The 16,749-nt window shown below is 38.5% G+C and overlaps 1 protein-coding gene across 5 annotated transcripts in view; it reads right to left on the bottom strand.

Moving 5' to 3' along the window:
• GNAS (GNAS complex locus) overlaps positions 1–16,749 on the bottom strand; it is a 161,433-nt gene that overhangs the window by 80,435 nt on the left and 64,249 nt on the right. The window lies entirely within an intron of this gene.

The following is a 16,749-nucleotide window of genomic DNA, read 5'->3' as shown; positions in this document are numbered from 1 at the left end:
TTAACAGAGAATTGAGAAGTTCAGCGACATTCAGACACGATTCCACTGTAATAACTTTTATAATACCTTCAAATGAAGCTTCTAAAAAGTCTAATCCAAGAAGTAGAGATTCCAAAGTTTAAATGTTTATCACCATATTATTTTTAAAGATACTGAAGAAAAATCTGAAACAAGTCATGTATTTACTTTCATTTTGCAAAAAAAGGACATTTATTTTTATGACAAAGATGTTCTCCATAAAGTAACTGGGTGTCCTTTTTTGTTGAAACAAAAGCTAAACAAAGAGAGAAAAGCAACAAGCAAAGTGTGAATACTACCAAACCAGATGGCACATTTGCTTAAAAACCTAAAGTTTAAGGCAGCGTAGTCATATTGAGTACCGTTCCATATACAGCTACTATACAAAGGGTTAATGTACAGTATGTAGCAGTTAATTGTCACAGATAACAATAGTTAGAGTTCAGTAAATTAGAAGGATTATAGTGCAGTTTTATTACTACCTCCAACACTTTTACGGATGTGCTCATTACTTTTTTTTTATAGCATACTGCTCTTGAGCAACCAGTTTATAATATTTACCCTTTTAAAACTAGGTATACAGAGAATACATATATATAAAAAAAGGGCAACTAAGTTTACATGGCAATACTGGTGCAACTGCTAACACAACACATACATATATACAGTAATTACACACATCTTGCACGGACAAATCTATTTCTAAGCCTGGAGGCAAAAGGCAGCTGCCAAAATCCACGCATTTTATGCATTACAAAAAAGCATGAACTAGGACTGGTCTTTTTCTCTTAGAAGATGAGGATAAAAATACCACCACTACAAACAGTTTCTGTATACACATCAAACTCACAGACACACACAGAGACTACTTTTCTGTCTCTAAATTACCTCTATTAGCTTCAGTATGTCAAAAGAAATTTGCATCCAACACAAATAAACCTTGGATGTTGAAAGTGGTAGAAATACTACATAACACTGGCATGTTTCTTCATTATGTTTTAACCATTTCCAAGTGTAGTTCTTTTGTATGCCTTCATTAATTCAATCTATCCTTAAACCTAGAATTATCTAGTATTCTTTTTATTCCCCACATTAAAAGCAACAAATAACCTACCACCAGCTGACTTAAATTCACTGCAACTGCAGTTGGTGAATAACGTACCACCCCTCTCAAACATACGGCAAAATCCCCCTCTTCTCAGGCATGCACTCCTTTGGGTCTGTGATGCAGACGGTGAACATACAGACTGGAATTCAAAGTGTATACGTTCTCTCAGTAACAGCTTAAAGTATCATATTACCTCTAAAACATCTTACACTCCTGCAGAAGCAGGATAGCAGGAAGTCGCCTTGCAACGATAAGCTGTGAATCTGCACACGGAGCATTCATTTTTGTGTTTATCTGCATCACACAGAAAATGCCTCCTATATTATACTCCTTATTCTTGTTCATTTTATCCTGAACAATGGCAAAATGGAAGCCTCCTGACAAAACTCCCTATGGGGACATCCAGTGTGTAAACACAGACTTAGCACAAAACACTCTGCATATAAAAGCCTCGCTATGTCTGAAGCATGTCCAACGTGTATGTCTTCCATGTACACTGGATGTGTAATTCAGAACACATCCTAGTTTGTGTATAAATCCAACCAGGGGCTTGACGTATCCCCATTTCTGACATATTTGCAGTACATCCCTTTTTTAATACTCTCACCCAGAGGTGGAACAAGTATGTTTCTAAGACCACCACCTTCAAAACAAAAAAACCTGAGCAGGAAGGAAAGCACTAAATTGTGACTGGGACCAGCAGTCCTCCAAACCAAAACTTGTGGGATAGTTTAATTGCACACAACTCGGTAATTCCAGACAGACCATGACTGAGGCAAAGTGAGCATTCACAGTGTCAGAACCTGCTTTAGAACTACTTACTGCTTTTTAGGAGTTAGCTACAGAATTTAAGACCACCTTTTCATATAGGCAGTCATTGGCAATGGTGTCCTGAATTAAAACGAACTCAAATTAAGGCAATCTTAAATCAGATACTAACTTATTTTTGTCCTCAATAATGTTGTTTTAGTCATTCTACATGTAATAGTTTTCTTTTTGAACTAAAACAAAGCTATCATAGAAGTGTAACAATCTAAACCCAGAATAATTTTCCCAAATCAGATTTCATTTTCATTCTGATATCCTTTGGTATGGTAGCTTGCTGCTCAGACCACATTTCACACAGGAGAAAGAATATAAAAATAAGCTCTATTTACTGCTTTATAAGCAATATGTTTATATAAAAATATATCTTTATAATTATATTTATATATTAAAAGATTGCAATTATCTATTTAGAATGCTTATTACCAAGTAATAAAGGACCTACATAAAATCTATCATAGTTCTAGTTTGGAAGGCCTTCCAGGTGATAAATATTTTAATGAAATGCAACACACTGCAGGCACAACAGCATGAAATGAATAGATAGTGATAGCTATGTATCAGCAGACACACAAACATCTTCTAAAACCTTCCAGTTTATCTGCAGCCCAACTAGAAACACAGGAAGTCAACAGAGGTTAGAGAAAGAAATGTATATACTAAAGTAACTCCCTGCCCTCTTGGGACTAAATCCTGCCCTCTGCTCTAGGAAGCATAAACAATTCTGCTTCACTCACTGAAAGGAGAAAAATAGTCTTTAATAATCATAGAATCAATAAGGTTGGAAAAGACCTCTAAGATCATCAAGTCCAACTGCCAACCCAACACCCCCAGACCTCCTGAACCATGCCCTGATTTGCCACATCTACATGTTTTTTGAACACCCCCAGGGATGGTGACTCCCCCATCTCTCTGGGCTGCCTGTTCCAAACCCTGACCACTCTGTCAGTGAAGACATTTTTCCTAATCCCCAATCTAAACCTGCCCTGGTGAAATTTAACGCTATTTCCTCTACTCCTACCACTCGTTACTTGGGAGAAGAGACCAACCCCCACCTCACTAGAGCCTCCTTTCAGGCAGTTGTAGGGAGCGATAAGGTCTCCCCTCAGCCGCCTCTTCTCCAGGTTAAACCCCCCAGCTCCTCCAGCCGCCCCCCAGCACACTTGTGCTCCAGACCCTGCCCCAGCCCCGCTGCCCTTCTCTGGACACGCTCCAGCACCTCAAGGGCCTTCTTGTTCTGAGGGGCCCAAACCTGAGCCCAGCATTCGAGGTGGGGCCTCCCCAGGGCCAAGCACAGGGGCCCCATCCCTGCCCGGCTCCTGCTGGCCACACCAGTGCTGACACAAGCCTGGGGGCTGGTGGCCTCCTTGGCCACCCGGGCACTGCTGGCTCATGCCCAGCCGGCTGTCAGCCAGCACCCCCAGGGCCTTCTCCGCCGGGCACTTCCCAGCCCCTCTGCCCCAGGCCTGGAGCGTTGCCTGGGGTTGGTGTGACCCAAGGACAGGACCCGGCACTTGGCCTTGTTAAACCTCACACAACTGGCCTTGTCTCATCCATCCAGCCTGCCCAGGTCCCTCTGCAGAGCCTTCCTGCCCTCGAGCAGATCAACGCTCCTGCCCAGCTTGGTGTCATCTGCAAACTGACTGAGGGTGCACTTGATCCCCTCATCCAGATCATTGATAAAGATATTAAACAAGACTGCCCCACAATTACGATTGCTTGATTAGTGCTTGGAAAATAGAAAGCACTACTTAAGTGCTAAATATTATTAGCTTTTTCAGAACATCAGCTCCAAACTCACCACCCCCCAGTTTTTCCTCTCATAATTCTTTTCATTCATGGCACCAGAAGACATCGTATTTTCAGCAACAACTACTCACTTTTTTTTTTTAAAATGCTGCTGGATGTGCAGAACTACTGTTGAGGTTGCTTGGCAACTAGTGAGACATATCAGAAAGAGAGATAAGGTCCAGAATGAATGGAATTGAAGAGAACTATATTTGGTTTCATTAAGAGATACTAATGCACTCAAACTATACCAATTTGAATTATCCACACTAAGGTGAAGTTTTGCTATTTCTTTCAAAATACAGATATCCATAATCACGGAGTCCCACTAAACCCATTAAGCCACTTCCTCAGGTGCATCCGCATCTGACTGTACAGAAGAGACTAGTGCCTGGGTTACCAGTTTGGTGCAGCAAGGAACAATCAGGTAACACAGACATTTAGTATTTTGAAGAATTTTAGGCCAGAGAGGATAGATGAATACTTTGGTCTGACTTTCAGTGTACCATAAGCCACTGTGCTTCTCCATCAGCAAGCTGAAATTTCAAATGAAACAATCTCCTGAAGGACACAATTTGAAACAAGATGAGATTGAGCACCCAAGATTCCTGCAATGGCAGAGAACTGTGTACAAAAGTCTGCCCTAATAATTCAAGGAGGTCAAAAAGCCTTACGCAGCAGAAAATGGAGACACACCTAACAGTTCCTACTGGAAGAGTTTCTTTCTTATCTCAGGCTCTTGAATTAACTTTATCTGAATCACGTGAGTAAGGATCAACCAGTCTGGCACAAAAGAGGATCTTCTAACATTACCTCAGACCCTGCCCAGTCTTTGATGCTTCAGAAGGAAGTGAAAACAGTGACAAAACACAACTAGCAAGCTATCTACAAGGAAAAAACAAAACCAAAAGTCAACCCCTGTGTTTCCCCACCTCTCTGATGCCTGCAGGCAAACACAGGACTCCAGGGTTTCAAGGCTTCAAATACCAGCATGGAACTGCAAATACCATAATGACGTTCAGAGTAATAAAAGCAAAAACAAAAGTCCATAGCTGAGAAGGAAGGAGGTAATTTGCAGCACGTGAAGCCGGCTTTGTGCTTTCCAAGGCCAGAGTGGCCACCACAACCATGCATACTTGCATCAGGAAAGCTGGATCTCCAGAAGCTGGACTGAAATAAGGTTTGAAAATAAACCTGTTCATCCCTGAGAGAGCTCAAATGAGGCTTCCCCATCCCCAACAGGTTATTTCAATTAAAGTATTTCTAATGCTAAGGAAGTGAACCTCACGCCTGCCTTCATTTTTGTATCTTTCTCACATAGCATTTCCTCTACATGGCAATGAAATCACATTTCGACACCCTGCTTCTGAACCTTGTATAACTCCTGTGGCCTCTCTTTTAAATTCTTCCCAGTAATTCCACATCCTTCATGAAGTGAAGACACCAGCATGGGATATACTATTTTAATATCACTCTTATCACTGCTGGAAGTCCACTTTATTACTTATGTTTCACTTTCCCTTTTTTACGGCATCCAAGCCTACATTTGTCTTTTTGCCACCAAAACAAAAAAAACCCACACCATACTAAGGTAATTAACTAATTGAGTTTCAAGTCCTTTTCCAATTTTCCAAATTTACATTCTGACTCCTGTGAGACTCTCTCACATTCAGCTACATTAAAACAAATTTCTGAAGTACAACTTTAAAACATGTCATTCAGGCCACCCTAAAAGAGTGACCTGACCTTCCCAGAATTAACTACACAGCCAGTTCACAGAGAGGGGCTTCAGGTTGAATTGGGCCAGCAATCTAAGGAATAATTTTATATATGTAACCACTCTTTCCCTGGAGGCTTTCCAAGAAGTGGTTCCACTCATTGCCTCTATTAACCACTGCACTGAGAGATCTATCAGTAAGCCAGCTTTTACATTCCTTTAATATACACACTGTTAATTTCATACAGTGCAATTTTTAAGATTAAAATATGTGATATTACATCAAATACCAAACCAGTTGATTTTATCAATCAGATCTACTATCTTACCAAAAAGGCACAGGTTCATGCAACAAGATCTCACTATACCTGAAGCTAAGCTGACCATTAATGACATCCTTCCCATACACCCTTGTTGCAAGAAACCATAATAACAATAAAATAAAATGCAAATATTTGATGCCAAACATCTGGGCAATTACATTAGGCAATGGAATTGTTCCCCTTTTTCTGATAATAATAAAGAAATTGACAGCGCTTCCCATAGCTTCTCACATAGTTCCTTTGGGATTCTTGTCCATTATTTATTAAAAATAAATTGATAAATATTTATTTAAAATATCCATATTCTAACAGATTATCCTGATATTCGCCCTTCTCACAGATGCTAAACTTCCTCTTCTGCTTGCAGCATTGTACAGGATGGATACGTACTTTTTTGGTAAAGAATAAAACGTATACAGAATATTTTTGCTTACTCTACCTAACTATTTATCATTTTACGTTCTTCATTCAGTAATAAATCTACACCCAAACAACACTATCGAAAATAAAGTTAATAAAATTACTGTTTTCATATCGCCCAAAATTATCAGAATGGAATCTATTAATTTTAATTAACTAAATAGAGGTCTCAGGTGATTGAAGTTAATCCCAGAGAGAAGTGAATTTTTAAAATTTATTCTGGGACTGAACTGGGTTAATCTTCTATTTCCATCTAAGGGCAGTATTATCTAGTAGGCCTTTTTGTTTTGTTTTGTTTTATTTTAAAATAATGTGTGCGTATTAAATATTACTTATGGCCATCACCTAAGACTATCAATTCTGTCTACTTTCCCTTCTCCTTCCCTCCCTCCCCCTTTCAGAGAGCTCTTTTTATGTTTTCCAAAATATGAATAGAATTGTGAGGAAAAGAGCCACACAGTATGTTGCCTACATTATTTCAGAGAGTTTTTTCTGACTTCCTACCTATGATTGTGCAAAATAAACAGAAATGCTTTACTATAGTCAGTCTTTTTTACTTTTTTCTAGCCCCTTATTTTCCAGTGGTGTCAAAAAGATATTGAGGTAACAGAACGCTATGAAGTTCTTCAGTGATAAACCTAAGGAAAGTAAATATATGATTGCATAAGATGCAATCACATAAAATGAAGACTGTCCAATTAAGTGAAGGCAAAACACAGAGGCAGTAACAGAACATCCCGAGTTCCCATGGCCTGGTGAAATTACACTCCAGCGACACAGTTCCCTCCCGTTCTCAGTTCAAAAAACCTAAAAGGCAAAACAGTTACATTTGCAATTTTTAAGTGTCTTACATGTAAGTTATGGAACGTATTTTTATCTACAGTGTTCAGCTTAAGCAGAACGTGTTCCTACGAGTAACTATTCTGAAACAACATTAATCATTTTTAGATACGAAAAGTAAAAGGTTACATCTAATTTACAGGCATCTATTTTAGTATGCTTCAAAACCCAGCTCTGAAAATTCAGTAACTTCCTACACTATAGAGATTTAACAACAAAATCCCCCAAACAACCCTATAAGGCAAATCTTCCAGAAAGTTGTGTAACAGGCTTGCTGCAAAATACATTGAGACAAAGTATCAGAGAACTTAAAAATCTTACTGACTCTGACCTCTGCCACTATTTAGTCAAATATTTGGAAGCCTAGAAAGGATAGGCCACGACAGGAGAACAAGAGCCGCTCTTCCTGACCTGCGCATGGGCTTGGGGCTTGTAGAGTAGGTTGGGTCAGAGTATCATTAGCTTTCCCAAGAACCCTGAGTACTTAACTGAGACTTTCTCCTTTCAGTTTTCTCACCCATCTAAAGAAGAAAAAAATTTCCTCAACTTTGCATTGTGCTTACAGTTTTTTTCATGAATAATGCAGTGCTGTGATGATAGTGTCATTTCAGAAAACAAACAAAAAAAGGTATTTAATAAAATCTTTTCAGCAAATGGCTATGTCCTTATGATTATTTTCTTTTGTTTATTAGAAAAGGTACTACAACTGTAAGTTTTCATCTTTTTCTTAAATGGTCTTAATCTGTTAAAAGCAACACAAAACATGTGAAGCTATGCCGATCACTGTTATGCAATTAAAGTGAAAGTCATGAAACCGATTTGTTTTTTCCACAGTAATGCCACATTACATCAAATCTAGCTAGCATATTTATTTTTAAGATATTTAAATTATCAGGGTTAAAAAAGGTGTTACACACAGTTTTCTGAACTTACTGTGCTAAGGGTCCCATTATGCATTTTTCTATTAAAAAAAAAATTAAGCAAGACATGAGCAAGGCATCCTTTCTCATTACAAACTTAAGAAACCTACTTCACTGCTACCCATTTCCTTGCAACATTTTCTAATTTATATTATATAGATGACTGTATTGGCAAAACAGAATTAAAATGTCTTAACTTGAAGGAAACAAAAGTGTACCTATGAACCTAGACCTACAGATGAGAAGAGAGCATTTAAATCACAGTGATTAAGAAGACAATAGTAAATCCCCCGGCTAGCTGTGAAGTTGCCGTTCAAGGCTAAATGTAACATCTGCTGGGACTACACTAAACCTCCGAAGGAAATACTGCATACCTCTGCCTGCTCCATTAGTTCACCCACCACTCTTGGGAGTCTACAAGGGTGCAGCTGGGAGAGATGATTATTTTCTGGTGCCTTAACTAAAAAGACAAGTGAACACAATGACTTATTAAATAGCCCTTTGGAGAATACAGTCAGCAACAGGTAGCTAATAGAGTAGGTCACAAGCTTTCTCATACCTTTGTAATAGCAAACCCTTAAAAGAGAACATCTCATCAAGACAGTCGACTACTACATTCCTCAAAAAGCAGATAATTTTGCCTCGTAGCTGTCAAAAACATACTTCAATATATTGCTCATTCTAAGTAAGCAAGCTCATCTGTAAACAAGTAATTCTAATTAACTGCATGTTTACATTAGAGTACAGTTGTAGAAAGAACTACTAAAAGCTGGTGCAGCTACATTTGCACTGTATCCTGAATACTTTTGCATTTACTAGGAACTCAAGATTCTATTGTCAAAGTAAAATGGAGGGCATATTATTTTCAACATCAGGATTCAAGTGTCATTAAAAACAACCAACCCTCATCAGTGGCAATTCCTTCATTTCAACTTGAGAGCTTTGAATGACCAAGATGAAGCTGAGCGATTTCTGTATCTCAGCTATTCATCAGAGATGGGACTTGGGCAACCCTAATACACATATAATATATCTAAAAATAAAGATAGAGATAAATTTGCCTGCTGGATTTTACTTCAGAGCATTAGCTATGCCTGCCTGCCTTGATCTAGGAGACACTCGGGAAGGATGCTTACAAAACTGGAACAAGAGTAGGGTTTTTCATTTTCAAAAAAATCCCTCAGAACCCCACAAGCCTGCTCCCCCAGCCCAAGAGAAGAGAAACAACAGGACACATCTTCGCTCTTACTCAACCTACCCCAGACACACTCCTATCTGGATTGTTAGACGGAGCTGAGAGAGGCACAGCATTTATTAATTATAAATTATATCTTATGGTCCAAACACACTAAGGTTTTAGCATAATGAAAGTGAAAAAATGTCCCCAGCTGGAATGACTGGCAACAGATAAAACACAGCTATGTAACAAAGTAATGGGAATCTTCAAGGAGTGCAATAATGTGAAAGTATAGTTTTAATACCAAAAAGGTAACCTTCCATGAGCTTAAGATGATTAAAAGTATTCTGTTCATATATAAAGTAATTCAAGCATCCATCTGGAGACATTAGTAAAACCATTTTTTACTGGGAAAATCAGAGTACTGCCCAGTCCGCCCATCCAAAATATAAGGGACAAGAAGAAATCCAGTGAGATACTGTTGTAGAAAATTCTTCACATAGTACTGATTCTGCAACACTGGCTAGAGAAACGGTAATCACACTGTGGGTCTAATTCTTGAGAAGAATTGGAGAAAACCTGATATACTCAACTTTTTTTCAGAAAGGACACTGAAGTGTCGAATATAGATATCGTCCATACAGAATTATATTTTTTAAGTTATCTAAAGTTTTTTGGGGGTATTTAATATAGTTTGTGATTTATTAAATAACAAGTTAAATAGAATATGATACATTGGCTTATACTAGTAGATGTTTGCTTAAGATAAGAAAACGGAGCAAAAACACCACTTCTTCTTTAACTCATGAATGTGCAGGGTAAAAATATTTCAAAAAAGGTCTGGAGTGAATTGAGGAAGAATAGGACTCCTTTTAGCTGTTTTCTCTCAGTATCACCCTCTCTCAGATACTTTTGCCCAACTTCAACCAAACTTGAAGAGTTGCCATTGCAAAGATTAATTTCCAGAAATGAAAATCAGATGCTGAGTAAAAGAGAGACCAAAATTAGTGCTCCAGTGAGGAAAAGCAGGAAGAGTTCATGTAGATCTACACCAGCCACAGCATGTGTTGACTTTGTCCAGGTAGCAGGAAAAGCAGAAAAAAGGAAGATAAAGGACAGGACGATCCAGGGGTCAGTGTTGCAGGGAACATCAGGCCCATGGGCTAGAACAAGGGCTGCATGGGCTGGAGGAAACAGGAGATACCTGGAAAACTACATGCCCTGTGGGGAGAAACTGCAGATGCTGTAGGGGACTGGGAGGGACTATTGCAGAGAAGATTTGGGAGACACAGAACAAGTTTCAGAAATCAGACTTCATTAGCTCAGCTACCCATAGAACAGTTTATTTTCTGTTTTAAGAAGGTAAAAGAAAACTTGCAAATTTTGTAAAACAGGGTTTAATATTTTTTTAACAAAACTAATGGGTAAAATCCCGTATCTACCACCAAAAGTCAAAATCCTCCCAAATCCATTCACAATGTTTTCCACATAGTCAGTGTTTAGCTCCCTTCTCTCTTTTGCTTCTCAGATTACATCACCCATGCTTATTCCACTATTCATAGTTGTCACCCTCCAAGCTCTCTACAACTCTAACTATAAAGCTTTCTACTAAGTGGATAGCTGCCTATGCATACTTAAAAAGCTTTTGTGAAATTTAAACCTCAAAACAAATAAAAACTACTGCCATATTTTTGGCCAGTCCCTTTACATGCCAAATCATGTCTGCAATGTAAGCAAATTTAGCTTAAGGGACGAATTTACTACTGGGTTTTTTGTAATTTTTTTTAAAATCAGAAGATTTAACTGAATTTAACTGAAAGCACAAATGTCAAGTCGTGAGGTCAGGAATGGTAATTCAGAGGACAGAGAGCTCTCAACATGCAACAATATAGAACTGGTTGTTTAAATACTGCTTTGCTAGGAGAATTCAACATTTCCCACCACCAGTAAATGCAGATAAGATGTATGCTCTGCTATGAGCAACACCCTGGTTCCCATGCAATTATAAAAATAAATCAAATTTTATGTTCAGTTCTCACTTTCTTTCTTTTACCTAAGTAAGAGTTTCTTGAAAAAGCAAACACAAAACACAGGCAGTTGGAAATAAAGCATAATGTAAAAATGAAAGTCTATGCTTTCTTTGAATACTGTGTTGTCACCTCTCCACTTATGGTTAGCCTGAGCCTACCACGAGCATCTAAAACCAGACAGCTTTTAAACTTTTAGATTCCTTCATGCATTGCTTTTCTGTAATACATCATTTTGCACCCTGAAAAAAAAATTCATTTCACTTGCACATGGAAATATTTTAATGGCTTGATTTCAGAATGCCTCTGAGCAAGGTAAAGGAGTTACTCCATTGACCATTAGAATATTCAGCACCACGGTATGTTAATACTCTTTGCCAAATAAGGCCCAGTGTAGGTATTATAAACTATCAGAGTTTTCTGAAAACTCATCTTACAGTATTTAAAAATCACACCTGAGTAGTAAATCTAAATGCAAAACGTTTGCACATGTTCCTAATGGAGAATGTCTCATATATTAGGACAAGATACCACAAGACAGTTGAAAACCCCCAAAACTGGAAACTTTTTTCTTTTTGTCTTTATAACATAATGGAATATTAAAGCTGCTTCACTGAGTTCAGGTTTACTTTTCCAGAGAATGGAATTTTCCCCTTTGCAGAAATTAAAGTATTTCTGAAGAAAAGATAATTTCAAGCACATAAATACAACACTAAACATCCTAACAATTAAGGAATATCTTGTTTGCTTAGGTTGTTCAATGTCACCTGATATTACCTCCCATTTCTTTCAAGTTGATGGAAGCTATATTTAAATTGCATAACCATTTTGCATAAACTTTTACAAGCTATATGCAGTATTCAGTTCTTAATCACAGTATTTATTTGCTGTTGGCATACTCTTGTCTTTTGACAAAACTCAATTACACAACTATGTCAGTTCTTAGGACAAGACCTAGAACAGACCAAAATACATATCCTGTTCCCCTCTCCGCCCACACCTTCACTTCACGTTCCACGGCACAGATCTTGATCAAAACCTGTAACTAGTTGTTCAGCTGGAATGGAACTTTTCATAGTCTCAAACAGAAGTGTACAAACAAATTTTCCAGCACAGCAACATCTCGTCTGTGTTCTGGAACAGGAGATGAGAGGAAAAAAAAAAAAGGCCCTCTGCCTCAATCTGCAGAAGTGTCCTGACACACACTGTGATGGAAACAAAGAAAGAAAGACAGAAAGGAGGGGAAGGGAAATCACACACACCAACCACCACATCCCCCTCCAATTTTGTTGTTACTCAAACACCAGGAAAAATTATTTTTGTTGCCAGTAGAGTAAAATACAATGAAGTCAGTTTGTTTCTTGGCAAGGAACCGATATGACCATTCTAAAAACATGGTACCGGTATACAAACCTAAAGGAACTATAAAAACAGAGCAACAACATTTATGTATACAAACTAATATTAGCATTTAGGAGGGAATTCATTATTTTAAAATATTTAGTTATAAATATTATGCTTTTTCTTCACTCATAACATTAACTTCCCTTCCATAAAATCACACACATAAAAAGACCAAAGTTAGAAAACAAAGTACAGTATCAGAGAGCAGAAGAGTAAAGTTACCGACACAGAAGTCACTTCAGTCACGAGAGAGATTGGCACTGACTAATGTGACTAGACAACATCATTTACTGGTTTACGTGAAATTATGGTGGTACTGCAGTTCCACTTTTGGTGGATAAGATGTATAAAGAAAAGATTAGACAGCATAATCATCAATTACTATTTTCCTTCCTCATAAACTACCAAATCTAGGCAAGAAAAGAGAAGAAGTTCCAAACCTTTAAGAGTGTGACCTGGCCTTCCTACTTCCCCACTAAGACCAAATAATTTTTAAAAATACAAGACAAATGCAAAAATATTTGCCATCTAAGTCTTGAAAATGAAGCTATTCAGTTCTGCTTCTGCCATCATCATTAACAGATTTAGCAGATACACAAACTCCTATTCAACACTTCAACATAACCAGTTTAAGAAAAAAAGTCATCAGTATACAACATCATTTGGGAAACTGAGGCTGAGAAGCATTATCCGAAATTCCCTATTACCTCAAGACTTCCTGAATAATAAATACTATCCAAACTTACTAATCACAAAGGCACATTCCCCTTATTTGCCAATCTTTGTAGTGGATTTTATAAGTCACATTTCAACAATTTATTTCTATGTAAATATTTCTGCTTGTCAGTTTTTCCCATGACACTTCAAAATTGTCTATCACCCTTGCCAATTTCCCACTTTCTAAAATCGTGTGTGACAATGACCCTCTCCCTAGAATCTGTCAGCTGAACCCACAGTGATCACAGAGGCGAAAGATGACTTTAAAAAGTCAGTGAAAGGCCATCGTCTTAGAAGCAAAGAACCCCAGCCTCCAGATAACATGGAAAGAACTGGGTTGGGTTTTTTCCCCCTCTTCAACCTGAACTATACATTTACATTAATTCTTCCAACTACATTCCTTACTCCTCCTCTCCTCCCTTTCCAATTTTTAATCCTTTCTGGTTCATAAAAGTCGGCATCTGAACTTCTGCGGTCAAAAAGAGACTGTTTCAGCTCTGCTTTATCAGTGGATGTTCACACAAATGCAGTATGCAACAGCAGAGACCTATGCCTCTACAATAGCCTCAGGAAAAGACAGCTGAAGTGTTGAGGAGGGAGGAAAGGGAAAGAAGGGAAGTCACAGGCTTCTTGATATTACAAGCCAAATTTAAACGCTTTCTGCATCACAAGGGGCTCTGCTGTTGGCAGTAATGCAAATAGTAGAAAATTTGGTTGATACAGAGTCTTAACTACGCTTAAAATGCAGCTCTTCGATGTTAAAGATGAGGCACACTGGAAGAATGCTGTGGGGAAGCCACACTCCCATTACTTATGACATCGCTGTAGGAAGATGTCAGTTGAGAGCATGGCCAACTGAAGCCATCCTGCAAGAGCTGGAAGCAGGCTAAGCCCTTCCAAAAACTCCATCCAGAAAAATCTGTGCTGTAGACTACGCCTTGCTTCTCCAATATTCTACTCCGCTTACCAATGCTACAGCGCCGTTACTTCCCGCATGCCACCTTCATAACAGGAACAACAGCAACAAAAAGTATTTCTGTCTCTAACTCAACTACAGATTATAAAAATAACACCGAAAAAATTTGAAAAGGTCTTTAGTTAACTTGGCTAGAACTTTAACCACCATCAGGTTCACCTTATCATTCTTAACTATTAAGCATATTAATTACCTGGAACTCTTAATTCTGTACAGTTCCTCAAATAATTAAGTAGCTAAAGCAATCAAGGACTGGAGTCCCAGAGGAAATTCTAGTTTTGTAGAACTACACGGATTTCACCTTGTTAAATGCTACAACTCTACGTGAGGCCAGTTCACCTAAGCGTACTTGACAACTGCCCCTTCATCTGTTTAGGAGCAGAATCCTAAAAACAAAACAAGTAAAAAGATCGCCACACTCACTGAAGGAAGCTAGTGCATTTAGCACTAGATATGCTGTTTAGTTACCAGAAATTAAGAACAGTGAGTAACACTGAAGAAAAACGTTTGATTCCCTTGTTCGTAGCACATTAGACACCGTTTGTAACAGGTGTCCTCTTTCTGCTTCAAATGTCAATTATCAGAGGGCAACCAAATCAAAGGCGAAGAAGTTTTAGACAGGACTTTAAACTGGATTTCTTTTAAACCACGAGTAAGCCACATCAACAGAAATAATTCAGAACTACAGTTATGTACACGGACACCAATATTAAAATACATTTCCTCATCTCCAGCATACTACAGTTTTCACAACCTCTCTGCTATTACTCATCATATCAACTGTGGTGTTCTATGCAAACAAGTTTATGTTCTAGAATGACTGATAAGAACAGTAAAAGAAGTAATGCTTTACTTTTCATACTCTTCAGAAAAAAACCCTCCATGCTATCTCTCTCGTTAGCTGAATCCCCCATCATTTTTCCACAAGGTAAGTGGGGCAAAAAGGGAATGAATCAGGCAAAAGGGACAGCAAGGAAAGCAGGACAATGCAGGGAGCAGTTAGTTGAAGTTTGAAGAAAATACAAGTTACTTAAGGACTAATATGCAACTTGCAAGAGCTTCAAAACACTGAAAACCAGCCTTCTCCCACATGTAAAGTGTATGTTACGATCTACTGATTATTTGTGGCAACAAAAACCTAAACCTAGATGCACTGTAACTTATTTCTTCTACATTTTATATATACCACTTTCAAATGTGAATTTTATGCACCAGACAGTTCCAATACATACCATTCACAAAAGGACAAGCACAAAGGACTGACTGCAAGACAATATGCCGTGGGGTGGACAACTTATGGCTCCTGAGATGCAGGCAGCTCCCCAGCAATTCAACTTTGGCTCCCGCACTGGTGTATGCTATGTGATTGGCAGCAGGGCTGTGCTGGCACAGGGCTGCTAGGTAATCCAAATCCCTCGCTATGAGAAGGCAGAAGCCAGCAGAGGCTCCTGAGGCCAAATTTGCCATGTTGCCCTAGAATCCAGCTGCACGCTCAGCTCAGCCCGAACCTACAACGCAGGAGTGAGACAGTCGAGGAACACGGTGCTGCTGCAAATCCCAGCATGTGTCCCAGTCCCTCCCCAGCTCTGCAGGCTTTGTGTAACAGACCTCTGGGCTCCCAGCTTCCGCACAAATTTGGGTATGCAGCTTGCAGGGTTCAGAAGGTTATCCACCCATGTAATACACCATTCATTACACAGCAGCAGCATCTCTTTAAGAGCATCTGCATGCTTAGAAAACTTAGAACTGTGTTGGTTAAATGGATTCATACTTACAAAGGTGCCAGGGATCTCTGACTTCCACCTTCATTGATCAACTTTTTACTTAGCACCTAATGTTGAGAGCTGCTACATCAAAGTCAACTTATGCAAATCTTTTAAGTCACACAAGTCTTTTAAGAGGTCTTTAGTAACAAGAGCAGCCAAAATGACAGAGACAACTCAGTAACAGGACACAAGACTGGGCTCTTATGAGAGAGAGTTGTCTTGGATAACGAAAATATTCCCTACAAAGAGGGGCTAAAAACCTGTAGCACTGAATGTAATGTATTATTAATTAGTCTGAACTTTCTTCCGAAAGACTGCGTACCTTACCCTGAACTAACATTTAAGAATTAGGAAGAAATATTGTCCAGGCTCCTTGGCTAAACTTTTAGCTCAGACATTCTTACTACAGAACTACTGAAAGACTAGTAAAAGCTTAATCTTCCCAAAAAGGTAGGATTCACAAAATAGATGACACCACTAGAAGCTAGAGGATGCCAAATCAAAAATATTATGTTTGAACACAAGACAGACAAAACTAATAATATAATCTAAAGAAATTAAACACAGAGAATAAGTTCTGAAATTCCAACACCTTCATTCAATTAGAATTAATTTAGCAGGTTTTGGTATACACACACAGAGACGCAAGCATAACCTAACATGCAGAAGAATCTCTTCCTACTCCCTAGCAAGGTCAGATGAAAAGTTAGCAAACACAAATCC

Source organism: Phalacrocorax carbo, chromosome 14, assembly GCF_963921805.1.
Source record: "Phalacrocorax carbo chromosome 14, bPhaCar2.1, whole genome shotgun sequence".
NCBI classification, from domain to species: domain Eukaryota; kingdom Metazoa; phylum Chordata; class Aves; order Suliformes; family Phalacrocoracidae; genus Phalacrocorax; species Phalacrocorax carbo.
Note: the sequence above shows the minus strand (reverse complement) of the source record. Positions and strands in the feature narration are given on the sequence as shown.